This window comes from Mastomys coucha, unplaced genomic scaffold, assembly GCF_008632895.1.
Source record: "Mastomys coucha isolate ucsf_1 unplaced genomic scaffold, UCSF_Mcou_1 pScaffold6, whole genome shotgun sequence".
NCBI lineage: Eukaryota > Metazoa > Chordata > Mammalia > Rodentia > Muridae > Mastomys > Mastomys coucha.
Window position 1 is genome coordinate 428,922 of NW_022196912.1, and position 27,333 is coordinate 456,254.

A 27,333-nucleotide genomic window follows, 5' to 3' on the forward strand; every position below is an offset into this window, starting at 1 on the left:
GGACAGCCTGAGCTGAGTGACGAGTGAGAAGGGACAGCCTGGTGTACTTGTAGAGAGAAACAGAACAGTCTAGATTTTTATTGTTTGTTTTGGTTTTGTATGTTTGCTTGTTCTTTGGATTTTTTTGTTTTCTGGCAACTTTATCCAAGCCACAGCTTGGGGCTCAAAGATGCATCTCACCTTCTGGTGGCCGACTCATCAGAACTTGGGCTTCTCTTTTTTCCAGTGCATGGCTGTGTCCCCATCACAGTGTTCCCGAGGGGCATGAGTTCAAGCACAGCCATCACCTCCCATTGGGAGCCACAGAGAACAAGGGTTGCACCATCCTTGTCATCCTGGGGACTCCAAAGGCTTCTCTCACCCTCACCTCATAAAGCCTCCATCGCTCATGTCAGTGGGTAGTACTAAGCATCCCAAGTGACAGCAGGGCTCTCACCTCCCTACACAGCAGAGTCGTGTGGACATGAATTCTCAAATTAAGACTCAGGATGGATTCTGGAGGGAGGCTGGACTCCACCCCTACAACCTACCACACACCACGTGTCACAGGGGCAGCCTCCAAGGCCCTCAGGAAGGAGCTGACTGCTCAGTGGGGATGGGGGATAGGGCTCTGGTCTGCCATCTCATGTATGTGCTAGGTAGGAAGAGTGGAGGACGTCGGATGCGCTGGAAGGGGAGGGGAGAACCATAGGAGAGGCACTGTCACCAGCTGTATCCCTGTGCTCATCTGACAGTGGCTGCAGGTCATCCCCCTTCCTCACCCTCTTCACTTGCAGTTCCCCTGCCTCAACCTCTTCACTCGAGGTCATCCCCTGCTTCACACTCTTCACTTATTGTCATGTTCCTGCCAGAGCTGCGGAGAAGCCACCTTCTTCTCCAGGGAAGAGATGGTCGGGCTTTGTTGCGGGGCAGAGTGGACATTATTCCTGAGGAGTGGACAGAGGGGTCAAACAGAGCATGCAGACTGCAGTGACATGGTCAGAGAGTCCAGGGCTTTGCACCCGACCATCCTGGGACACACAGACTCCAGGTGGGCAGGCCACCCCTCTGTGGGGCCTTGGGCTACACAAGCCACCTGCAGTGGCTGTGGACACAAGTCCATGGGGGACATGGATCGTGGGCCATTGCTGGTTGGGGCATTAGCTCCTTGGAGTCCCAGCACAGCACTGGGATTGCTAGAGATTCCTGGATGGGGTCCACGGACCTGGGGGCACTGTGTTGTCTTTCCCTGAGTCACCTGGAGGATGTGAGGTGCAGAGATGAGGGATGAATGGGGACACCGTGGGGTGTGTGCAGGTCTTCGGGGAGGAGGCACGGGGACCTTCCTCACACCCAGAGATGTGACCATCAAACAAGAGACCGCAAGTGAAGTGTGTGTGGCAGGGGGATAAGCAATATTGAAGCCTTGTTTAGCAAGCACTTCCTTTCCCATCGTTGGTCCTGGTAAGTGCAGGATCAGTGCTCTCAGAGGGGAGGAGCAGACAGCTGACTAGCCTTAGCTGAAATGCTGGGTTCTCCAAGGGCTGTGTGGGGTGAGATTCCTCTCGGAGGACAGGCACAAATGCTAATGAAGTGCAAACCACTGAGATCTGGAAAAGGACCGGCCCTTGACAGGAAGCAGAGTTTAACCTTGAGGAGGGGTGAGACTCCCTGGCCAATCAAGGCCTCCAGGTGGACCTGCCAGTCAGACAAGGAGGTGGGATCTTCCGCTGTCTTTCTGCTAGCTTGTGGCTGGGCAGGCTTGAACGGTTCGTGGTGTCCTGCTCTGAGCTCTGCTGTGGGTGCTGTGAGCTGACCTCAAGTAATGTCTGAAATCGAGACATGGTGAGCACAGGGTCATTGACTACAATGGGTGGGGTCAGGTGCCTGAGCAGTCTGAGCTGGGGTGGTGGGTCCTCTCTGGGACTGGATGGGAAGCATTAGCCACATGTGACCACAGTGAGGTCCCTTATGGTACTCATTACGTGTTAGATCAGGCAATGACTTCTGAGAAACTTCACTATCATGGCTGATTCTAAATCTGCCCAAGATATTTGGAGCATTGGCTTGCTTGTAGAAACATCATGGGTGGATTCTTTGAATCTGCAGCACATGTGTCGAAACCCTTTTGTCTTTTATACTCAACATTAAAAGACAGGTTAAAAACTAACAGGACTGCTTTCATACGTTACTTGTTTCTGTTAATTTTTTTTCTGTTGCAGTTTTTTGTATTTCTTTACTTTATATCTTTAATGTTTTGATTATTTTGTGGCAAAGGGACTTTTTCCCTGCTAATCTATTTGGATGCTTCTTGTACCTCAATAGGCATCTTCTTCTTTACTTAGAAAAAAATTCATTTATGGTTTTATTGAAAATATTTGTTTAGACTTTTGAGCTGATGTTCTTCTATTCCAATCATTTGTAGTATTTGTGTTTTTGTTTTGCAGAGTTCCTTGTTGTCTAGTGCCAGGAAACTTTTAGAATTCATATTTTGTTCACCTATGTATCCATTTTTTTTTTCTATTCATCTTTAATGCCGGAGATTCTCTCTTACTTTCCTGTTCTGTGGGTGAACCTTGCCCCTGTTGTGGTTAGTGTACAGGAAATTTCAATTATCTGCTGTTAGGGACTTAACAACTGTATAAATCATTATGTGCCTCCATCACCTGCTGCTGTTGCAAGGTGTGCTTTATATACATGGACCACCAGCTACAGCAGCTCTCTATTTTTGTTCCCTGTCTCTGTTCTCTGCACATGCCCCATCTCTATCCTATTTACCTACTCTTGTGGTTCTCTCTCTGCTCCCTGTCTATGTGCCTGTCTGCAGGTCTTCTTGTGTACCTCTATCCCTTCCCCAGGTTCTCACTCCTTTTCCTTCCCCCAAACAATCTCTTTTGCACCATATCTGTTGCATGTTTTAATTTCTCAGGACCTGCTGTGATAGGTAGCTTGGATTTCTTGGGTACTTATTTTCCTGCCCCTTATTCACTAAGGTCCTTATCCAAGTGTGTAGCCACCTGGGTTTGAGTTGATTGGATATGTCTTATTTGGGTGAGAGTTTTGTTCCTGGGTTACTATTTGATGTCTGGATTTACAAAGAGTGTTGTCTGAGTGTTACCTCTTTTACTGACTTGTTTGGTGGGTATGCTCAAGGGGGGATGCTTGGTAATGTTAAAAGCTGGGAGACGAGGCAGGCAGGAAGAGATGATCTTAGCAATGCACAAGGAGACATAGTCAGGAGAGAGGTTAAGCTGCCTCTGGTTCAGTACAGTGCTGGAGGAAACTGTGAAAACTGAATCTGGGATAAGGAATCATGAGGTTGATCTATGGAAAGCTTACCTTGTGTTCCTTCAGGTATGGCATGTGGTTGAACAGGGACTTTGTGCCTAATGGGTGCTCAGACACAGGGATGAGGCCAGAACTGAAAGGCAGGTGGGGATTGTCTGTGGTATCTATAGGAGGCATGCACAGGGGGAGAGGAAACTTCCACTGGCATTCTGTCCCATTGATAAGCACAACTGATATTAGGATCTGTAGTAACAGAAGTCAGATAGGTCTTTGGATAAAGAACCTAGTCTCATGACAGCCATTGCTTGCAATTGAACAGGAATTTCTGTTTATAATAAGTGGCTCAGACACAAAGATGAGTTTATAAAGCCCAACCAATTTGTTTTTTTGAGAGTACACAAAATCTGCTTGAGCAAACTTCCCATGACAACCCCCCCTGCCCCCCCCAACAGCTAGTCAAGGAAGAACAGCAAGTTCAAGCTAAATGAAGATAACTAAGACCTCCTATAGAAAACAAACAAACAAACAAACAAAAAACCCAAAAAACAGTTAGCTTATCCATTATGGTTGTCATATTATCTTCCCCCTTGCTTATTTCTTTCAGATTATTCCAGACATAAAGTTTTTAAAATATTACAATGCTGACTTGTATGGAAATTCTCCAATCTTGCTGTAAACACAATAAATACCCAGCCCCCCTAGATTGGTCTCTCAGTTTGTACCTGATGAGAGGTTGACTGATGAGAGTCTGTGTTACTGAGCTCATAATAAAGACCTTTGTACATTTGCATTGCAATAGGTTCCCTCTTAGTCTTTGGGGTTCCTGTGACTTGGATATAACATCTTGGTGCATTGATTGGAACCCCAAGACCTTCAGGACTCACAACTGAGGGGTTGAAAGACCTGCTGTTAAGATGTGTTGTTCTCTGTGTCAGTGGTTTGTCTGTCAGATTTGTGTCTGTGTACCTTGGATTTTGGATTTTTCTTGAGTCTCTGTGGAAGGAGATGATCAAAGTGAATGTGGAACCCAGTACAGTGGATACACTGGAGAGTCCTAGACACAAAGGGCTGGGAAGATGTTCCAGACCTGGTGTACAGATCAGTGTGCCCCTGGTCTTAATTCTGGGAAGGTTGGAGCAGACTTGGAACCCAGCAACATGGCTCGCAGCTGCCATCCTGTCTTTATTTTCTCCTTTGTGCAAGGGAAGGAATCTGCTGGGTAGCATTTACAGCCCCCTTGTGGCTGTCTATTATGGGTGTGACACTTTTCTATTTTGTGACTGAGAGGAAGTGATACTCTTTCCATGCTAGTCAATTTACTTACTCACACCTGACTTTGGTTTAAATACGTCTTATCAAGGTCCTAGACCCATTAAATTTCCATGACAGAAAGCTCTTTGAGACAGCATCCAGGGCAAAATGAGAGTCTCCCTACACTGTATTACAGGGTGGAAAGCAAAAAGATGTCCCTTTTACCCCTCCTGATCAACCATGTTCCCAGGCCATATGTGACTCTATACTTTTGAAATCAGAGCTTTAATTAGATGGAAGGTTGATATTCATCGATAGTAACAAAGTTACCATGTCTTCCCTAGACCAGCAGTCTTATTTTAAGGTCTGTGGGGCAATCTGCTTTTCTGTGCACCTTCCAGCTGTTTTAGCCACCTCTTTGTTCACACTGACCTGGGAACCCAGGGTTAAAGACACGTCACTCCAGGGCAGCACAGCCTCTGAACTCTCCATTCCAGTGTATCTTTCCCTGCTCTGAGACAGGTGCACTGCCCATTTTGTCCTGGCTCAACCAAAACTACACCTCCCTCATTCTGTGGCAGGGGCTCCTGTAATTGATATGGATACCTCATTGGTTTGGGGTTTTACAGCTTCCACTTTTATTCTTGTCTCTGTGTCATAATCGTCTTCAATTCTCAACGTTTCAGAGCTACAGTCATATTAAGGAGCCGTAATTGAGGGTGTGCCCTCAACAGAATGGCTGCTTTCTGTATCTGTGAGAGATTCCATTGACGATTGATGCAGAAGGCTCTCCCACTGAGGCTGGCAATATTCCTAAGCAAGTGGGCCTAGGTTAGATGAGAGATCTAGTTGTGCATAAGACAGTGGCCAGGCAAAAGAACAAGCAGGAGACTATGTTTTCCAATGCTCTTGCCTTCCAATGCAGTTTGTAGCTTCAATTTCTATGCTAGGCTCCCAACATGATGGACTGTGATCTCACAGAACCATGCACAACAACCATTTATGACCTGAGATGCTTTTGCTTAGAGGATTCAATCACAGCAGCAGAGTAGCAATTCAGAACAACACAAAATGGTAGCAAAAGGTGATATTGCTGCTGGACAGAATGTATGTTCTCTTTTAGAGGAATGTGGAAAATATCAAAAGTTGAGATAGCAAAGTCAGGGAAAGGTATACATGAAGCTTAATAGGTTGTTTTCATAGGACTTAGAAGATGGGAGTTTTGACAGTAAGGCAGCCGGAAGAAATTGAGGTCATAGTATTTCAGTGGACAATAGACTATGAAAAATTTAGGAGAGGTCATTTGTGTGATATTTTGGCCAAAACTCTTTCTTACTCTGCTTATATACTGAGATATCGAGTAGGGTAAAATATAAAAATGGGGTGCGTTCTATTTTGTATTCTATTTCTATGTATTTGTTCACTCTTCTCATTTATTTATTTATTTATTCAACTTGCTTTCCAATCGCTACCTCCTCCCCATTCTACCTTTCACAGTCCCCAATCCCTGATTTTTTTTATCTCACCAGGAAGAGTTGAGGTCATTTAATTGTCCCCCACCCATGGCATGTCAAGTCTCTGCAGGGTTAGGCACATCCTGTCCTACTAAGGTTAGACTAGGCAGCTAAGGTAGGAGAACAGTTTGGACAGACAACATCTTAAGGGACATCCCCCCCTCAGGTTTTTGAGGGACGCATAGGAACACAGAGTACCACATGAATGACATATGTGTTGGTGAGCTCTGTTCTTCCTGTGTATGCTCTTTGGTTGGTGGATCAGTCTCTGAGAGCATCCTAGCACCTAGGTTATTTGACTCTGGTGGTCTTATGGACTTACTGATCCTTTGGGGGCCCTTAATCTTTTCCCGAATTCTTCCAAAAGATTCCCCAACCTAGTGGTAGGTTGTAGGTGATTGCATCTTTTCCAGTCAGGTGCTGGATTCAGACTCTCAGAGGACAATGATGCTAAGCTACTGCCTGCAAGTATAACAAAGTATCCTCAGTAATGCCAGGGTTCAGTGCTTGCCCATGAGATGGAGCTCAAGTTGAGCAGGGTACAGTTTGGCCATTCCCTCAGTTTCTCCTCCATCTTTGGGCCTACATTTTCTGTAGACAGGACAAATTTTGGGTGGAAAGATATTTGTTTCAGTTGGTGTACTTAACTCTCCACTGGAGGACCTGCCTGACTGCAGGATGTGGCCTCTTCAGGATCCAGATCTCATTGCTATGCATCTCTGCTGAGATCACCACCATAGACTCCTTGGTGTCCTCTCATACCTGGTCTATGGTACATCCTAAAGATGCTCTAACCTTCCACCCCGTTCAGCTTCATATTTTGATTCATTATCCTGACCTCTGGCCCTCACTTGTCTCTTATCACACCTGTTCCTGATCCTGTCTTCCCTTTCATATCCTCTCTCCCATATAGTTCTCTTCCATCTTCCTCCTATGACTGTATATTCCTTCTTCTGAGTGGAATTCAACCATACTCATTTGATCCTTCCTTCTTTTTTACCTTCTTTCTATCTATGGAGTGTAGTGTAGACATCCTGTACTTTTTGAATATTATTCATTTGTGAGTATATACATGCATGTCTCTTTGTGTCTGGGTTGCCTCACTGAGGATGGTAGTTTCTAATTGTATCCATTTGCTTGTAAAATTCATGATTTTCTTAGTTTTAATAGCTGAATATTATTCCATTTTATAAATGAAACATATATTCTATATCCATATTTTGCGTCAGGGATATCTGGGTATTTTCCAGTTTCTAGCTGTTATAAATAAAATGGCTCTGAACTCAGTAGAGCACATGCCCTTGTTGATTTATGCCTAAAAGGTACCCTAAGTGTAACACTTCCTTGTGCTAAATCTTAAATTAATGGAAGGAGTAGGCAAAGTCTTTCCTACTCCCAGGAAGGAACTTTAAATAAAACCTGCTGCAACCATGGTCCAAGTGAGGCAGGGTCCATCAACTTAGATGCCAAACTTGACTGGATTATCAATATTGTACTGTTTCTGCAAACTGAAAGGTGAAAATTTTGAGGTCATGATTTCTTCCTCTATGGTTTCAGTTTGGCACTAAGCTGGCCATCTTTTGGCCGAGTAAGGACCCCCTAGGAAGACTCTGTGAGTGTTCATTGCACTGAAGTGGTGAGGATGATGCTTAAGTTTCATTTTGGGAACACAGGTTGTTGAGATGCTTAAGTTATTGACATAATCTGCTGAGGAGATATACAGGGCGAGGAAATACCCAAATTGAGAGATATATGATCAGTTACAGCAAGAAGGCCATCTAAGCCTTTAGAAAATGCAGTCTACTGTGCTTTTAACAAGGCTATAGGATTTTTTTTTCCTGCTGTATTTCTTGCCTTGTACCAGTCTTCTCTCCAAATGTGCTTATTCCTATTGATTGGAATGGGAAAGGGTATTCTGTGCCATTGTATGTTGGAAAGATACAACTTACATTCTGATTTTACAAGATGTGACTTGCAAAATATTGCCTTGAGTGTCACAAGAGACTATAGACATTTGAATGTTATAGGACCTCCTACAGACTATTAGGATCTTTGTAGACTGAATGCATTTTCATCACAGGATGAACATGAGCCTATTGTGTCCAGGGTCTGAATGCAGTTAATTACAACAAAAAGCTTCTAGATAGGATGATATCTTTGAACACTTGTCTGCCCTGTCTGGCTTTCTTTGTGGAGCTAGTGGAAACTTATAGGAGGAACTTTTCTAGATTCCTTTGGGTGGAGATGATAGTGTGCATAGAGTTAAAACATTCTTGCTTGCTTGCTTGCTTTTTGTGTTTCTCTAAATATTTATATATTCATGATATCCCTGATCACTTTCCCCACTCTAGGTCCTTTGCCCTTGAAGAGTCCCTTCTCCCAATCTCCTCTCTTTCTCCTTTGGGAGGGTGTAGGCCACGTGATTATCCTCACCCCATGGTATATGAAATCTCTGGTGGGTTAAGTGCATCCTCTCTCACTATGGCTAGACATGGGACCCAAGTAAGGGAACAGATTTTGAAGATAGACTGTAGCGACAGCCCTGCTACAGTTGTTGGAGGACCCTCATGAAGATTAAGCTGCACATTTTTTTACAGAAGTGCCAAGGGCATTAGTCCAGCCTGTGCATGCTGTTTGGTTGTTGGCTTAGTCTCTGAGTGTCCCCAGGGGTCGAGGTTAGCTGAGTCTCTTGATTTTCCTGTGGAGTTCTTTTCTTCTTCGTGGCTTTCAGTCCTTCCCCAACTGTTTCATAAGAGTCCACAAGGTCCATTCAAAGTTTGATTCTGTTTCTTTAAATCTGTTTCATTCAGCATGCCTGGTGTAGCTTCTCAGTAGTCAATTATGCAAGGCTCCAGTGTGGGAACATGACAAAGTATTCTTAATAATGTAGTAGATTGGTGCTTGCCCATGGGATGCATCTCTATTTGGGAGAGTTTTCACTGGATATTCCCTCAGACTCTGTTCCAGGTTTTCCCCTGTATTTCTTTTACACAGGACACATTTTGTCTCTTGTGTTTCTTATGTCTACTGTGTTGTGGTGGAAACCAATCCTTCAGCTTTCTTCTCATGCTGCCACATATTCTCCATTTGGCCTCTGTCACTATATCACATAAAATTCAGTAGACACATTTGTTATTCAGTGCTAAGCCATTTGGCAAGCTTGTTGATATTATATTTTTATATTAAGTTTACTTTTGTGTTTAAAAAATAAATTTCTCTGTGAAACCCTTCCTATCCTGATAGTAGGTACAGAAACTACATAAGTTAATTGACATAGTTTTGAACACTTAGCATGTAGTTTTGTGCAGATTTTCAGCCACATCTTTAATTTTGAAATTTGGCCAAATATGTAGATTATATTCTGTTTTTAAGGATGGCATATGCTCATGACATCAATACTACCTGAGTCTTCAGATTCATTGGATTCCAGGTGTATGATATTCTGCCTCATTCTTGTTTGTGTTCTGAAAGTTTTGAATAAATAGGACTATTTGGCTTGTGGGCAAGAATGTGAATTCTTCTTTGCCTCATCTTTACTGTTATGAGAAGATGTCCTTAGGTCTCCTGATCTTCATGTAGTGGGTAGTTGTTGCTCCCCACATAGATGCTAGAACTTGAACAATCTTATGTGGAATACCACCAAGAGCTTACCACTCCTGAGCTATCTCTCTCCTGTCCTAGGTTGCTTATTTATGATCAATATTTTTATTTATTTATTTACATTTATTTATTTATTTATTTATTTATTTATTTATTTATTTATTAGTTTTTCAAGACAATGATTCTCTGCATAGCTCTGGCTGTCCTGGGACTCACTCTGTAGACCAGGCTGGCCTCAAACTCAGAAATCCGCCTGTCTCTGCCTCCCAAGTGCTGGGATTAAAGACATGAACCATCACTGCCTGGCTATGATAAACATTTTTATTACTAGTATTTTCATCTGTCCATTTGTAACTGTTTATATATGCATTCCCTTTTAGTAAAATTTTATTAAGGTTGCAGTTTAAACTGGAGCACTTCATGTTTCTGGAAGACAAATACAGAACCACAGTGAATGTATAATACTTTGTAAGAAATTCAGTGTATCATTTTCGTTTCCTTGGTTGCTGTTTGCAAGGGAGTGAGTATCTTAATATGTAACTTTTTATTATTTTATTATATTTTGTGTGTGTATATGTATATGTGTGTCTGTGGGTGTGTCTGTGTGTGTATGTGTGTGTATGTATATATGTGTCTGTGTGTGTCTGTGTGTGTATGTGTGTATGTATATGTGTGTATGTATATGTGTGTCTGTGTGTGTGTGTCTGTGTGTGTGTTTGTGTGTGTGTATGTGTGTGTCTGTGTGTGTGTATGTGTGTGTCTGTGTGTGTGTTTGTGTGTGTCTGTGTGTGTCTGTGTGTGTCTGTGTGTGTGTATGTGTATATGTGTGTATGTATGTGTGTGCATGTATGTGTGTGTCTGTGTGTGTGTTTGTGTGTGTGTGTCTGTGTGTGTGTATGTGTGTGTGTCTGTGTGTGTGTGTCTGTGTGTTTGTGTGTCTGTGTGTGTGTTTGTGTGTGTTTGTGTGTGTGTGTGTGTTGGGGAGGAGATAGTGGCAAAGTGGTGGTGGGGGCTATTTCCTGCCTGCTTATCTGCTATTCTCTCTGTGAAATCTGTGCGTGTTTTAGGCATTCAGAAGTCAGATGAAGGGGTCAGATAGGCTGTCTGTGTGTTTCTGTGTGTTGGTGCATGCGTGCATGTGTGTGTGTGTGTGTGTGTGTGTGTGTCTTCCTAGCCAACCTAGGGTCCACCATAGATTTGCGTTTCAGAGATTCTTATTTATTTCTTGCTCATGGCCTTGTGTAGGCCCTAGACCACACTTTCTGAAACAGAAAACAAAACAAAACAAAACAAAACAAAATCAAATAATAAACCCACCAAGCAAACAAGTTTACCCATCTGCCTACTCAGAGAAACACTCCCACCTAAGTCAGCCTGTTTCTCTTTTATTTTATTTTCTTTCTTTTCTATTTTCTTTCATTTTTTTTCTTTTCTTTCTTCTTTTTATTTTTTTTATACTGGGTTTCTTAGTGTAATCAGCCCTGGCTGTCTTGGACAAACTTTGTAGAACAGGCTGGCCTCAAAGCTGTAAGAGCCTGCCTCTGCTTTTCAAAGGCTGGAGTTAAAGTTGTACAACACTATAATCAGCTAACTTTCTCATATTTTTATGATTCTAGCTTTTGTCAGAAAGTGGTGGTGACAGAGGGAGGTGCATCACTGTAAGTTTGCAGCTAGCCTAGTCTACAAATTGAATTATATGAGAGGAGTTCCAGGGTGACTAATTACATTTATCTTCTATTATATCAACAGTACTTCCAAAGTCTGCCTGTTTTTCTTCCTTTCTTTTTCTTCCCTTTCCTTTCTTTTTTCTATATTTTTTCCTGTTTTTTTTTTTTCCCCAAGGAGGTTGACCACTTTTCCTGTTTATTAAAACACTAGTAACTGCTAAAAGGTGACCTGTTGTTTTAACAATTATAGAACAGAGGAATTCCACCAGCAGACTGTTTTTTGGTTTTTTGTTTTTAATTAAATGATGTAATGAGATCAACCAGTTGATCCCTTCACTTTTTCATTTTAAGTGTGACCAATTTCTTGGCTGGTTTGGGAGCTTTCTTTGAGTTCCTATTTGAGTTTTTAGGGTCTGTTGATCAGGTACCTGTCTCCTACTCTCTCAGCAGAATTAATTAACGTTACACTGAGATGGCTAGATTTTTTCATTTATTACTTTCCCTATTCTAATAAAAGTTTCATCAGTAAATAATATATCTTCGTCTCTATCTAAAGTTACAAATGCTCATGACTAGATTGCAGCTATTTTTGTGGTTGTTCTTAACCTTTCTATTCCTGGGTCCCTTCAATAGAGTTCCTCATGTTATGGTGACCCCCAGACATAGAATTAATTTTGTTGCTACTTCCTAATTGTAATATTGCCACTGTGATGAATTGCAATATGAATATTTGATATGCAGATGGTTTTAGGCAACCCTTGTGAAAGGGTTCTTAGATCCTACCTGGGTTGTGACCCACAGCGTGAGAACAAGTGCTTCATGGTATCTCCTGATAATACTATGTCTTGTGATTATTGGCAATGGGAACCTAGAACAGCTTTATCCAAACAGGATGACAAAGCACACAGACCCATCAGAAATGAAGTTATGAATCCTTCCTCCAAGAAAAGTGCCAGATCTGCTGAGATTATTACCAAGGTTGGAGAAAACACACAATGGGTACCAGGTAAAGGTAGATATAAATATAAACAAAGGCTACATGCCTAATTGCAGAAATGAGGATTATATGTGCTGTGAGTGTATTATCATATCTTGTTAAGGATGAATTTCTACAGATAATTGTGTATCCATGTTTTTAATGTGGATCTTGATAGTGGAAGCCACAGCTTTAATCCAGATGTTTGAGCTGAAAGGTCCCTCCTCTAATCTGTGACATGACTTATACTGCAAACCTATAAAATGACACAGAAGAAGGAGGCTTTTGCTCTTTAACTGATGCTCTCAATTCGATTGCAAGTCCATTCCTTCACCGGCATAAGAGCCAGCTTCTTGGAAATTCCAGTTTATTCTAAAGATAGCTGACATATCCAGCTTCGTGACCTGAGCAACAACTGGATCCTTGAATTTTTCCTTCCTAGCTAGTTATTGTTGAATTAGCTGAACCACCAAAGCCTCTAAGGCATTCTAAACAATACCCTTTATATATAGAGAAATTCATTCTATTAGCTTGTTATTCTACAGGACTCTGACTAATATACTAGACAAGTGTAGAATACTTTTAGAGCAGTTTGGACCTCACAACCATCTCAGTTTAGTTACAAATTCAAAATGGACACATTTCCTTAACCTTTTGTTCAGGGGATGCTTTCATTCTGGTCTTCTCTTAGAAGATGCTGTTGGAAAAGAAAGTCAATTGGAAAACTGGAAAATATCTCAGTTTGAATGCAGATAGTATTGTCAGGGGGGCAGCCCCAGTGGGTTCTTCTTTCTTGTTGGTTCTTCTTGAGGCAGCAGAGGGGGAAGAGCTTTGGTGGAGGGTAAGACTTGGTCTTGTGAGATATGGAGTAAGACTTTGTCTTATGAATTATTTAGGGTTGCTGTATAATAAGAATGAAGAGTTACTTATCTAAGTCTAAGTTAGGATGCTACTGGAGCTGCCCTGCCTTCTGTGTTCCTCTGAGGCCAGAACCTGAAGTCACTGGCACCTAGTGCCTCATCCTAACATAGAGGGATATTAAGTAAAGAATTTATTGCTAGAGCCTTTTCACTTTTTTCCCACATGCTTCTTGCTTGTGGGGCTAGGGGGAAGTTTGGAGCAAGAACCTTCTATTGAAGGTGCCTTCAAGAGAAGAGAATAACACTCACAGAAGGAAAAACTTTTACACAAGCAAATATGAATAAACTCACATAAGTTCCATTACAGATTCATGAGTCATGCATGTGCTTCATGTGTTTCCATTCAAACCAGTTGGGCATACCTTGGATGCATTTTCACATTAACAAACTTCCATATACAGATCCATAGTTACCTATGCATGTGGACAAAAAGACCTATCAACAGTGCAGAAAGAACTCACTCATTCTGGATGAAAAATGAGCTCCAATTTTTATTTCATAGAAAAAGAAAGTATTCTACATTTGTAATACTAAATGAAATGTTTATAAGAAAAAAGCTTTTTCTTTTTCTTTTTCTTTTTCTTTTTTTTCTTTTTTTTTAATAAGACTGAAGCCTGCCTTGTTATTAAGAAAGGACCTGTTCTGTCCCATGGTGAGGAGAAGTCTACCTGCTCCTGCTCCCTGCAGCTTCTGCTTTTTTAATCTTTCCCTTTGCATTCTACCCATTGCCCTCTTATTTTTTTTATGTCATCTATAGTTTCTAAGTAATTCCATTCTGCTTTCTTCTTCAAAACTTGCTCTCTACTCATTCTCTGATGCACAATAATGCTCTTATATTCAACGTCATTAATCTGAATGCTATGCTCATACTTTGAAATTCTTCCTTCGTTCAGTACAGCCTAAAAAGTGTTCTGTCTAATATGCTTCTCCCCTGTTCAGTTCCTCGCAGCTCAATTCTTCCCAGCTCAATTCTTCTCAATTCAGTATTCCTGAGCTCGGTTCTGACTCTTCTCTTTGTCCTCAGCACTTAAACATCTTTCAGAATACATGATCACATTCTAAAATGTTCATCACAAGTTCACACAAAAAATCAAATCATAAATTTTAATAGAAGTTTAAAACAGAGAATGTTTACATGCATATTCATTAGAAGTAATTATCTAGCTAAACATCCATCATCTGTCAAATCTCCACAGCTTCACTGATGGTTTAAAACTGTAGATATTAATGCAGATTTGTATTGAAAAACACAGTCAATATTTTATCTCCTATGTGATCCCTATAATAATTCATTAGTTCTCTTTTTAGCACCTTTGTTTAATTGTTTTGCAATCTCTTGGAATGTGTTCTGGTAGGAAAAATCTGGTTAATTTAAGAGCAATTAGCTGGTGACACATGGGAGACTGGCAGAGCTTTCATTGCAGTTTTGACTATCAGAAAAGAAAATAATAGCCGCCCCACTATAGATGAGCTTAGTAATCACTGATATAGTTTTAGCAATACTTAAAGGATGATCATTAAGAATTAAAAAACCAGGGCTGGAGAGATGGCTCAGCAGGAAAGAGCACTGACTGCTCTTCAGAAGGCCCTAAGGTCAAATCCCAACAACCACATGGTGGCTCACAACCACACGTAATGAGATCTCATGCCCTTTTCTGGTGTGTCTAAAGACAGCTACAGTGTTCTTATTTATTATAATAAATAAATCTTTAAAAAAAGACTTAAGAAGTTATCTATTTGTCTATATAGCATCACTACAAGACAGTATGTCTTTGTAGATCTGCATAGATCTGTTCCAAAGGGGTATTCTCTTACTTAGGGATTGTAATATGTGCTTAATAATAACAGGAAAAGCATATTAGTAGTAGAAATCTTTCCAAAAATGAATTCTCCAATGGCCTTGCCTAATAAAAGTGAATCTTTCACAGATTATGTAATAACCAGAAGCAGTCCATCTCAGGAAGATCACTTGCTAGTATTCATCTTGCCCTGATATGGCTCCTGGAATAATATACTTCTCTGAGGACATCAGATAGAGAGATTACAGGTTAAGGGAGGAAAGGAAAAGCAGATGATGTAGTTTTTGTAGACCAAGACCTGGCACCCCCACACCCCCACAAACATGAAGATCAGGTAACAGTAGAATCTTTTTATCCTTGATTTTACAGCACCACAAAAGGTCTGTGGGTCTGCAGACCCACAAAAGGTCTTGTCTCACACATTGTCTCTCTGATACACTGTCAGTCTCAGTAAACAGATTCCTTCTAGGATCTTTACAAGAACAAATCACTGGAAGAAACATTTCTTCAGCATGCTCTGAGATTTCCAGCAGTAAAAGAGCAGCAGTGCATAATCCTCTCTATTCTTAGCCTTGCAGAGACATACTCTCCACCAGATGCATGTGGAACCTGAGGCAGGCTCTGTCCACTCCAGCTAGTAGTAAGGGTTCTCCCCACATTGCCTACCCAGACATTCACCTTTCTCTTACCCACCTTCACAACCAGGAGGGTCTTCTCAATTGACTTTGTGACCTGATGGGCCTAATCTGCATTGTTATCTTAGATGAGAGGTGACAAATCATTTGCAAACTGACAATCAGTGATCCTGTGGCTGGTTCCTGAACTCACAGGAGCCTTGGACTGCATGAATGTGTGGCAGCCTGAGACAGTTAGCATGCCTACCTCATGTACCTGCCACTACGGGTCTTCAGATATTTCTCTCTTTTATTAGGAGTGGTCCAGCACACATGGTTGGAAGGACAGAAGTCAAGTGTAGTGCAGACAGCAAAAATGTGTTCTCTATTAAGAACATTGGCTGGGGCTCTCAGAGGAGGACTCACATGACAGCTACAAACCTCTTTCACTCAAATTCTGGTGGAATCTGACACCTGCTTCTAGCCTCTGGGAATTATATGCATGTAGGGCAAAGACATTCGGTAGGCTGAACACCTATGTATTATTAATTTTTCTTATTAAACAACAGCCATTTTAATCATTATGTTCCATATTAGTGCTTATTGCTATCCTCCTTGCCAGTGTAGTTTTTATCATGTGCACTGCTCTTCAGGTATTTCTTCTCTTGCACTCTTATTTAATTTAGAAAGATAGTGAGAGGAATCATAATTTGGAGAGACTTTGTTTAATGTGGGCAGACACCTGGTCTGATTCATGAGTACTGTTCAATAAGACTTAGTGAACATGGTTTAAACCCAAGCTCACAGGAGTTGGTGTAGAATGCAAAAACACTTAAGAACATCTTCAGTCAGGATACACTGAGTTTGACATTATCCTGGATCACAGTATAACCCTAAATATATAGAGTAAGAATAGTTCTTAAGCCTTTCCAGGCATCAAATGGTAGCACTTGTTAGGTGGCTTCTCTATGGTCCTCTTTTCTTCTTTCTTTTTTGACTGGACACACTTTGAATATTGTATAATGATAGTAGTTTTTAAATATCCTAAACTTTGTGGTGTTAGCATAAAAAATTATACCTATCCTGATTTAAACTAAAATGCTCCTATTCCTTAAAATTCTTTACTTCCAGAGAAGGAGAGTACATTGTTTGAAATTGTGGTTTAGAACACATGGCATGCCAGTTTCATTAGAAATTAGATAAAGCAACTGAATAAAAAAAGGTCCTGATGTGGTAGGAACATTTATTTGTGTGTGTATGTGTTGTATGTGTCTGTGTTGTGCTTGTGTCTGTCTGTCTGTTTCTTTCTGACTATCTCAGTCTCTATGTGTCCATGCATATATATCTCTCTGTGTGTTTGTGTGTGAGTGTGTTTGTGTATGTGTGTTTGTGTGTGTAGTTGAGGATGCCTGTACTGGGAATTTTTATAGTCTTTGTTTACCTGATGTGATAGACCAAGTTGTATTAAAGGGATGGATATGTTAAAGCCACAGCAAATGATATGTACCACAGATTCTCTCATTCCCAGGCCTGCTCAGTGTATCTTCATATAATCCATAACTTCCACAGAATAGTAGTTCCAATCAGCATCTTAGGTTGTCTTCAATGATCCATTTTATGGAATTCAATCCTCTGGTTTGCATGGCCATCACAAATACCCTAACCACCCTCCTTACCTAATTTGAAGAAATGGTTGTATGACAATGTGTCTTACTTTCCTGTATTTAGCCTTTCTTATTCTTCACATTTCTCACAAATTATCTGGTATTTCCATAAATCCATCACTGGTGATGCTGTGGCAAGATGAATATGAGATGGCTGGCACTATAGTCATACTCTATATTTTATATCTATATTTTTTGGTGTTTGTACACTGGATCCTCCTACATTTTTAAACTGATCAAAGGGTTGATGTAGAAAGAGCAGCAGTTGTGGTGCCCCAGAGAAGAGTCCTTCTAAGTAGTCAAAATAAAACTAAAGAGATGACATAGATTCTGAAAATAAGAAAATTATCGAAGACAACATGCATGGAAGGATTCTGTTATGTGAGCGGGGTAACATCCACAATACACAATTGTCAGACTGTTAGGACTCTTATAACTTCTGTTCAGGATGTAGTTAAGAACATAATTAGGGCTGTATTATGCTTATTATAGGAAGAGAATTGCAAAAGTACCATCTGAAAACCAATGTCATGGTTTGTATTGAGTGTTAGAAGACTGATTTTTTTGGCCTTCTTGTAAGGCCAGCAGTTTGTTTGAAACCTATGAGAAATTTGGACAACCCAGCATAAGTTAAGATTCAACCACTGTCTCTCCTCTATTGCCACCTTTCGGCGTATATGAAGAACTAAATTTTGAGGAAGTATTCTTAGCATCATTATTAACTTTCTTCTATTTTGTAAGGTGAAATGTGCTTCTGTTATGAGTTGCACTATATTCCAGAGTCCTTCAAAAGAGGATTTAACTTGAACCAGCTGTTTGCTTCTTCAGGCCTACCCATGAAGTACATGTACATACTACTTTATAAGAAAAGCTAGTTGAAGTGAAAGGATATGAGATAGGACACCTGAATAATTCTAGACATCTGTTATTTTGATGACAGAAACTCTTGGATCACATTTACATCTTGGAGCATGCATAATTACTGTAATGAAGGACACAATCCATTAGTGAGAAGTACTCTTTGATGATGAGATGGTGTTAAATAAAGCTTTTAGATTTGGCTTCAGTATTTAATTATATTGTTCGATTTTCCTCAGCTGTATATAGACCCTGCTGTGCTGAAGTAAGCCAAGATCTTTTCTTTTATGTGGTATATTGACATACATCTACATATGACAAAGACAATCAAGAGTGAGAATTTATTTTCTAAATAATATTTCATATCACCAAACATAATTCTCGAGTACTTTAGTCCCTTCAATTGCTAAAGAGACACAGTGCACTTTAAGAGTGATCATACTTTACATATGCCTGCTTAAGATTACATATTTAACAAAATCAACTCCTGTTTATATTCTGCTAAGGCCTATCGAAATTTCATGTCTACATTATCACTTGATCTTCTGAAGAATCTCTGTATCTTTAGGCTTTTCTTTGTACTACTTTCCCTCTTAGTGAACATTACTCCATATCCTTAGACTGAGTGTGACTTATTTTGGAAGCTCTGAGGGAATCATCCCTCTCCTCAGTGTAGACTGGACCTGTAAAGAATAGAATTAAACTTAGATTTCAGCCACGTTCTCATAAATGTTTATCTGAGGACACGACATTAATCCTGTATATATTTCCTTTAAGTCTCATAATCTAAGTGCCTTAAATACCTTACTAATTCCTTCAGAACTTCCAAAGACTTTAAAGGGTCTTTTCTTCACATTTTGGATATTTACATCAACAAATATATGTCATTCTTTATTAAAACCATTTCCATCTTTAGATTATTCTAACATTTTATAAAGGTCAATACCATAAGATTAACAATACAATACAATACAATACAATAAGTTTAACAAATAAATTCACAATCTATTATGAGAATATTTACTCAGGGATGGGAATAAGCAATTTATTTCCCCTTTTTCTAAGCTCTCAATAGCACCACATTTCAAAACTATTGTAGTTCACCCTAGGGTAACAGTGAAAGTATTGGTTTTACTTATGAAAAATTGACAACATGTTTCTTCTGAGACTGTAGATATCCTGTATTCAGTCACATTAAAAAGCTTCTACTCAGTATGTGTGAAGATAAATTCACTTTACCTAAATAGTTATCCCTCATCCATATTGTACAAATCCTGGCTGCCATTTTCTCTTTCTTTTCTTTTCTTTTCTTTTCTTTTCTTTTCTTTTCTTTTCTCTTCTTTCTTTCTTTTTCTTTTTCTTTTTCTTTTTTTTTTGGTAGAGGTTTAGTAACATTTCGAAAGCCCTGCTGTGATTAATTTAATTCAATGCGACTGATGCTATGTACATGGTTGTTATTTTATGTAAAAGAAAAGATACAATCCCTATGCTGGATATTTCAATTATTGTATATTTGTTTGTTCTTTTAAAAAGGCTTTACTAGATATAAATATTTTTTAAATAATTAAACTTTTTATATCTGTACCAAAAGTCAAATATGTATATATCATATTAAAAAGCACAGATATGTTGCTATTATATGAGTGAGGACAATGTCAATAGGAGTAACATCTCCTGGTCTAGGAGTAGTAAATTCTTTCAAAGTAATTTAGAATCATAAGCGATAGAGACCATGTTGTATACTAGTATTGGGATAGGGTTTAATGAGATACCATTTTGATCAGAATTGTAGGATTACATACATCATGTCCAAAAAATAGACATTAATATTTAAATATATATTTTGATCTTACCTATCTCAAAGAAAGACTCAGATCCATATTATTATTTTATTTTAATTATATTTTTCCTGTGTGGATACATTGATTAAATATATTTTTCTTTTCATATAATTTAAGTTTACTTCATCATGAATAAAACAAACTTAGTCCAAGCTAACCAGTTTACTTTACTTGTAATCACATTGCTATTACATACATGATTTGAATTACAAACTATGATCTTGTATATAATCCATACATAACTTAAAAAATGAGTAAATTTTAATAAACCATGAATTTGTGTTTATTACTTGTCTGGGATTCCTTTGTCAGAATTTTGATTGTCAAGTGAAAATTTCACATAGAGATCTTTAGTAAACATATTTTTAGTTTGGGCAGAAAGCAAAGCAGACATATCTAGAGCAGAAGAGTACTGAAGTGCATTTTATCTCAGAGGAAAATTAGCTGCAGAAATAACTGACTGTGAGACCCAGCATAGAGTAGCATAAATGTTCTTTACTGGCAGAAGTCTGTCAGGCTCTTGTTACCTTATCCTTTGATTATCTGTTGTGTTCTGTGAATATGGCTGGAAAAACATTTAGGTTCTTTTGAGAAGGCATTAAATATGTAAGGTAGAATCTATCAGAATAAGAACAAACAAAGATATAAAATTAAGATATACCATTAAGATATAAAATAAACACCTTATAGGCCTGACATTTGTTCTTTGAGTAATAGGGAAACTATTGATTCAGTGGGACCATCAAGAATTATGTTGGTCACTATGTTATCTTCTACCATGTAGTTATGTAAACTAAAGCTGTGGTGAATACACATGACTCATGCTTTATTCATGGTACCATTATCAAAGAAGGGCACCAAGTCCCATGATTGGTTCCATCTAATTAGAATCCCCAGATGAAAGTTCGAACAACCAAAGCAGTAGTGAGCTGGCCCCATGGTAAAGTAAAGGTATTTCCCATCAGAGAATACAGGGTTCTTGGATAATCTACTTTCCATTTTCCTTGGGGCAGGAAAAGAGATGTTGATGTTATGAAAAAGAGGACTAGGAAAGCAGATAAGAGAAAAGATAGAAGCTGACTTCACATAGCACAATTAATCCTTTGCCCTAACCCTGAGCCTACCCCTAACCCTGATATTTCTTCTTTATGTAATAGGGATACTATTGATTCAGTGGGACCATCAAAAATAATGGTGGCCACCTTAACCCTAACCTGAGCCTAACCCTCAGACTTACCCTAAACCTCTAACCCTATCTTAACCCCTTCATTCCCTAACCACCTTACCCTTAACCCTAACAACCCTTATCCTAATCCTAACTATAACCCTGTGATCAGCTAACCCTAATTCTATCCCTGCTTACTCTGAGGCATATTTCTTAATTGTACTTTTTGAAGTGACAAACCCATTTCTTGGTCTTGATCTTTTTAGATGTCCAGATCTACTTTTAATCTAGGCTGTAGATTCTTCTGACAACCAACATATATAAAGGACTTTGAATAGAGTAGTTGGGTTCTTTTTTATTCTTGCCCTACTTTTTACAAAACAAAGGTGATTTGTTTGTTTGTTTGTTTGTTTTTTAAAACTGGCACTAGTAAGTACTTATTTCTTCAAAATTTTGGCATATGCTAAGATCAGCTGTAATATCATGTAACATGAAATTGACCATTCATTGATTTTTTTAATTTTTCATGGCTAACAGCCTTGATTGGAACATTCTATTAAATACCTATTTTAGATAAATAGAAAGATTCATGTGCAGGGGCCCAGTATGAAGCTACAACACACAACTTTTGTTTCCTAAAATCCTTCCTTAATGTTAATAGCCTGGACATCCTTCAATTCTTGGGTGAGATTGATACCTCCACTGTACCTTGATTAATGTACTATACAAGCTTTTCACCATGATTTCAGGAAGAAGAAGGCAAGTTCTATGAGGAAAGCTCAGGCATTGTCTGAAGTCAGGTCCTGGTAAGCAGGATCATAGCTCATAGAGGAGAGAGGAGCAGGCAGCTGAATAGCCTGAGCTGGAATGGTGGGTTCTCCCCCAGGGCTGGGTGGGATAAACAGGTTCAAATGCTAATGGAGTTCAAATCCCTCTCGAGGTCTGGAAAGATGTGGCCCTGGAGAGGAAGCACAATTTAACCACAAGGAGGAGTTAGACTCAGTGGCCAATCAAGATCTCCAGGAAGACCTGCCAATCAGACAAAGAGGGGGGAATCTTCTGGGTGCCTTTCTGGAAGTTCACTGTTGCTTTGCAGGCTTGAATAGTTCCTTGTGTCTTGCTTGCTCTGAGCTCAACTGTTGGATGGTGTGAGAAGACCTCAGTTAACCTCTGAAATTGAGACATGGTGAGCACAGGGTCACTGCCCACAATGGTTAGGGGCAGGTGGCTGAGCAGTGAGAGCTGGGGCGGCGGGTCTGCTCTGGCGCTGGATGGGAAGCATCAGCCAGATGTCATCACCTGTGAGGTCCCTTGTGGTGCTCCTCACTTGTGGCTGATTCTGGATCTGCCTGATACATTTGAACCAGATTATTTCTTGTAGAAACATGGGTGATTTCTTTGATTATGCATTGCATGTGTCCAAACCCTTTTGTCTTTTATAGTATATATTAAGAAGACAGGTGTAGGACCAGAGAGATGGCCCAGAGATTAAGAGCCCTGAGTATTTTTCCAGAGGACTGAAATTCAATTCCAGGCAACCACATGGTGGTTTAATGGGATCTCATGACCACTTCTGGCCTGCAGGCATACAAGCATGGAAGACATAGTGTATATAAAGATTTAAAATCCTTAAAGAAAAGGGAGAGGCCACATAAGAACCTAATAGTTCTGTTTGCATACATTATTTGTCTTTGTTTTATTTAGTTTTTATTAATTTTTTTCTGAAGTAGTTTTTTATATTTTTTCACCTTATATATTTGGTGTTTTGATTACTATGTGGCAAAGGGACTTTTTTTTTCCCAATCTATTCATTATTTTGGATGCTTCTTGTACATTAGTAGGTACCTTCTTCTTTAGTTTATGAAAATTTTCATTTATGATTTCATTGAACATATATTCTTGACCTTTTAGCTGATATTCTTCTTCTATTCAGTTCATTGGTAGTTTTTGCTTTCTCATATATTTCAGAATTCCTGGTTGTTTAGTGCTAAATTTTTTTTTAAGTCCATATTCTTCTTTTGACCAAATGTATTCATTTTTTCTATTCATCTTTAGTGCTTGAAATTCTCTTTTCCATTCCTGTTCTGTGGGTCAATCTTGCCTCTGTAATTGTCAGTGCAGAAGCAATTTCAATGACCTGCTCTTAGGGACTTATCCACTCTCTTGTCTTGTTCTCTCTCTTCCATCTGCCTCCTATAACTGTTTTGTTCCCCCTTCTGAGTGAGACTCACCCATACTCATTTGGGCCTTCCTTCTTGTAGCTTCTTTGAGTCTATGGAATTTAGTGTGGATATCCTGTACTTTATGGATATTATTTACTTGTGAGTACATACATGCGTGTCCTTTTGGATCTGGTAACCTCACCCAGGATGATAGTCTTTAGTTGTATCCTTTTGCTTACAAAATTCATGATGTCCTTGTTTTCAGTAGCTGTATAGCATTCTGTTTTGTAAATAAACCACATTTTCTCTCTCTATATTTCAGTTGAGGGACTCTGGATTGCTTTCAGTTTCTAGCTTTTATAAATAAAATGGCTATGAACTTAGTGGAGCACATGACTTTGTGGGTATATATCTTATTAGGTACCCTAAATGTATCACTTCCTACTGCTGAGTCTTAAATTAATGGAAGGAGTAGGCAAAGTGTTTCCTAGTCCCAAGAAGGAACTTTAAATTAAACCTGCTGCAACTGTGGTCCAAGTTATGCAGGGTCCATCAACTTAAAAGTTGGGACCTGTCTGATACATTTGAACCAGATTATTTCCTGTAGAAACATGGGTGATTTCTTTGATTATGCATTGCATGTGGCCAAACCCTTTTGTCTTTTATAGTATATATCCTGTATTATATATATATATATATATATATATATCCTTTTATAGTATTATATCCTGTATTATATATATATATAATTATATATATAATTATTATAATTATATATATATATAATACAGGATATATACTATATACAGGATATATATATACAGGATCATCCGTATTGTGCTTCTTCAAGAAAATGAAAAATGAAAATATCAAGGTCCTAGCTTCCTCTTCTATTGTTTCAGTTTAGTACAACATTGCAACTACACAGATGTGTGTCTATTACACTATTTTATGTAACTTGGTTATTTTTCAATGAGTGACCCAGATGGAGCATTGAATTTGACTTGTATTTTTTGAACTACCTTAAATTTTTGCCCATAATATCCACACTGAATTAAGTGAAGTCTCTAACTCCATTTTTGGAATGGTTGGTATGTCATTGGCTTAAAATAAAATCTTGCTATAGGGTTTATTGTACTATCTTTGTCACTATGAATAAACATACTTTTGTTGAATTATGACTTTTTCAGATTAATTTTTTTCAGTACTTTTACAGACCTATAAATTGAGTAAATTGAGTGTCTTGTTGTGATATTCTATATTTTATGTATCCTGGATGGTAATACCATGTCAAATTAATTGGGAATGTGTGTGGAGGCTGACTCTCACTCCGTTGTGACTGCTATTGAAATGCCTGGGCTTTGGCAGTCTTTTGGAAGACATCTCATGCATATGAGCATTGGACTGGATCCATACCATACTCATTATATCAAGACTAAAGCTCAAATATTCATGTCCTTCAGTAATCTTGAATTTGCTTTTGCCCAGATTTAGAGGTGAGGCTCCATGTGCCTTTCTACAGAGACATCTTCCATGTTGCTTGGAACACAAATAGTTTTTCTTGAAATTTCTTTTCTTTTTACATAAAGCTTACATTTATCGACTTGATTTGGAGGAAAGAAGGCACACCACACACCACAGTGTCCTTCCTGAATATCAAGGGAATCTTTGGTTTCTCTTTATCCTTTAAGATATTCTTCTGTTGGATGGCAATCTTAAGATATTCACTATAGTATTTTATGAGTTTATAAAATAAAATTTTCCTCCATGTTTCACAGATAATATTCCATAGCTTCTTTCTAGTTTATTGTCTTTTTTTCTTGTTGGAATCAGTTATTTGATTCCATGTTGTGCTATGTGCAACATGTGATGGCCTCTATCCCATTTTCATTTCATAAATAATCTTAGAAGGATTGGTGTTGTATATTCATTAAATGTTTGATGTCATTTATTAGTAAAACCTTCCTGTCCTATTTGTTTTCCATCAATCGAATACTGATTTGTGATTCTTCAATCTCTTGAAACAAGGTTTGATATGACACAGAAATATGACTTATAAAAAGCATTGAAGCAGTTTTGAGTGTCTGCAGTCATCACTCTACATAGAGTAAAAGAGTTCCTCTTTCATGAATGAGATCTGTGATAGCAAAGATATAGAGATATAGGTATTTGCAAGGCAATGTGATGTACATTGTGCATGCATGCACCTATAAACATAACTTCAGTTTCTTCATTACAAAGAATAGGTCAGTCACTTATAATTGCCATGTTTCACATAGAAACTTTCACTTATTCTACTGACACTGAATCTGACGGTTTATAGCTTGATTACAAATAGGAATGCCACCCTGAGAGGTGAGGGTTAGGGAGCAGACTGTGTGATGTGATGGGGTCATGGTAGGGGAGGGGGAGGGAAGCATGGTGTTCCCTGACAGTAGCAGCTTTTCAGGCACTCCTGTGAGGAACCTTGAAGAGGAGTGAGGGGGTCGAGAGCAGGGTCACATGGGGTCATGCTCACCACTCCACTCTGGAGAGAATCTAGGATTTTGCTCACTCCAGTCTGTGCTGTTCACTCTGATAGACCCCACTCGCTGAGACTCAAAGATTTATTTAGTATTATAAATAAGTACACTGTAGCTGTCTTCAGACACACCAGAAGAGGCCATCAGATCTCATTATGAGTGGTTGTGAGCCACCATGTGGTTGCTGGGATTTGAACTCAGAACCTTTGGAAGAGCAGATGGTGCTCTTACCCACTGCATCATCTCACGAGCCTGAAAAGACAATTTTTAAACTAAAGCCAGATTCATGATCATGAACAGTGGGGTCTAGCCTCAGCTCAGGATCGGAGTTCTCACCTAGCAGTGCTGATATCTGGGGGGGTGCATAATAATTAGATATAGACCACGTTTTTGGTTACAGGCTGACAAGCAATTATGCAAGGTTAGAGTTTCTCTTCTCTCTGATCCTCTGCTCTCTTTCTCTGGCTTGCTCACTCACAGCTGGAGGCTGCATGCTCTGTTTTTCTCCTGTGTTCTTTTTTTCCCACACTCGCACTCACCTCTGTGTGTTCCCATTTCACTCTCACATACATCTCACACACACATACTACATACACTCTCTTTATACCCACACACATGCTCTCTACAGATAGCTCACAACCTCTCCTCATTCACTCTCCACCTGCTCTTCTTGGGCTCTCTCACCTTCCTCTTCCTCAGTCTTTTATTAACTTTCCAAAAACAGGTAGAAAATAGATACTGTACAATAATTGACAAGTCAAATTCAAAAGAATGACCACATCCCACAAAGAATTAAGAATTACAATTTTTCTCCAAAGTTTCAACCTTCCCTATTCACAGGCCTGTGGCCAATGTAATAATAATTGCAAACTTATCATTGTTTAAACTTTAAATTTTGACTTATTAAACTCAGAGATCAAATGATTGCATTTTCCTGTGAAGCTGAAATGATAAATGACATGGGCAAAGCTGCCAGGTCACAGCCAGAAAGAAACAAGCCAATCCCTAAACTCAATCCCTGTTGTGCCGGCTTTCCATCTCTTCACACTGCCCACAGTGACTCTCCTGAATGTCCCCATGTACTGACTTAGATTTGTGAATATAAGATTTTAAATATCCTATGCTTGCTCCTCCAGGAACCACTCTCAAATGCTGTGCAAAACTCATTTCATAACATCAATAGATTTTTCTTATCCCAGAGTCCTGATGTTGGTTCTAATTCATTTTCTAATAATTTCATCAAATTTCTTTGCATGTCAAGTATTAATCTGGAACTGCCATTGTGCAGTTATTGCATTGTTTCCAAGATGAGAGTACACAGCACCAGGCCATTAGGACTGTGCTGAACTGGACCCCGGGCCTCAGTTTTTAATCATTTCAGAACTGCAACATCAGGGAACATCTAGTTTTACAGATCCCACTGAAGCAGAAGGAGAAAAGTAAGAAACTCAGGAAGAGTAGAATAATTATGCACACCAGGGCCAACTGAAAAGCAGTCATGCACAAATGAAAT

The 27,333-nt window shown here is 39.3% G+C and overlaps 2 pseudogenes across 1 annotated transcript in view; one reads left to right on the top strand and one right to left on the bottom strand.

Moving 5' to 3' along the window:
• The window catches only part of LOC116080413, a 96,450-nt pseudogene that overhangs the window by 35,146 nt on the left and 33,971 nt on the right, over window positions 1-27,333 (bottom strand).
• The window catches only part of LOC116079600, a 55,188-nt pseudogene continuing 29,560 nt past the window's right edge, over window positions 1,706-27,333 (top strand). The window contains exon 1 of the transcript XR_004114061.1: window positions 1,706-1,824. The product of XR_004114061.1 is annotated as a zinc finger protein 709-like (transcript). The remainder of the gene's footprint in view (window positions 1,825-27,333) is intronic.